A 1,218-nucleotide genomic window follows, 5' to 3' on the forward strand; every position below is an offset into this window, starting at 1 on the left:
TGTTGAAACTGTTTCAGTATGTCACCCTTGGTAGAGTGCTGTGGCATCACAGCTCACAGCAACCTCAAACTCTTGGGCTTAAGCAATTCTCTTGTCTCAGCCTACCAAGTAGCTGGAACTACAGGTGCCCACCACAACGCCTGGCTATTTTGTTGTTGCAGTTGTAATTGTTTAGCTGGCCTGGGCCAGATTAGAACTGTCAGCCTGAGTGTATGTGACTGGCATCCTACCCACTGAGCTATGGTTGCTGCAGTTTGCATTTCTCCAATTAAGTTGTAGTTGAGCGCTTCATCCAGCCAGTGTGCTGTATACCCCCAATAGCTTTTCATTGCTCCTGGGCAAACTGCATAGCCTCACTCTCAAAAACTTTTCCAATCACTTTTCCCACCCTGTACCCCTCCTCCTTGTGCATTATAATGTCCAAGCCTTGATTGAGAACTTTGTCCTTGCCTTCTGGGAGTTAAGTAGTTATGCCAGGTGAAGGTCCTCCATGTGTCAGCCCTGAGCCAAGAGGTTGATGTGCTTCATCTCCTTGAATTCTTACCACCCCAGAAGACAGTGGTCATGATGGCTGTATTCCCACCTGTATTCAAATGAGGACACTGTGGCTCTATGGGCAGAGGGGATTAGCTCAAAGTCTCACAACTGGGATTGGGAGTGCACCCAGCTGCGTCTGACTGTACAGCACAGTTTAATAATCACCATACCGTGTGGTGAGTGTTATGCAGACGAATTGTCAGAGGCAAGTAGATTACTTGAACTCGGGAGTTTGAGAACAGTCTGAGCAACAGTGACACCCTGTCTCTCAAAATACCCAGGTGTTGTGGTGGGCACCTGTAGTCCCAGCTACTTGGGAGGCTGAGGGAAGAGAATCGCTTGAGCCCAAGAGTTTGAGGTTGCTGTGAGCTATCATGTCACATCACTCTGCAAGCGTAGCAAAGTGAGACTCTGTCTCAAAAAAAAAGTGGTATCCATGCTCAGTGGTTTGGGCGCCAGCCACATGCACCAAGGTTGGTGAGTTCAAACCCAACCCTGGCCTGCTAAAACCAAAAAAATAGCTGGGTGTTGTGGCAGGCACCTATAGTTACAGCTACTTGGGAGGCTGAGGCAAGAGAATCGCTTGAGCCCAAGAGTTTGAGGTTGCTGTGAGCCAAGACACCACAGCACCTACTGAGTAAGATTCTGTCATAGTGAGACTCTGTCTTTTTTTTTTTTGAG

This window comes from Otolemur garnettii, unplaced genomic scaffold, assembly GCF_000181295.1.
Source record: "Otolemur garnettii isolate 467f Iridium unplaced genomic scaffold, OtoGar3 scaffold00014, whole genome shotgun sequence".
Lineage (NCBI taxonomy): Eukaryota > Metazoa > Chordata > Mammalia > Primates > Galagidae > Otolemur > Otolemur garnettii.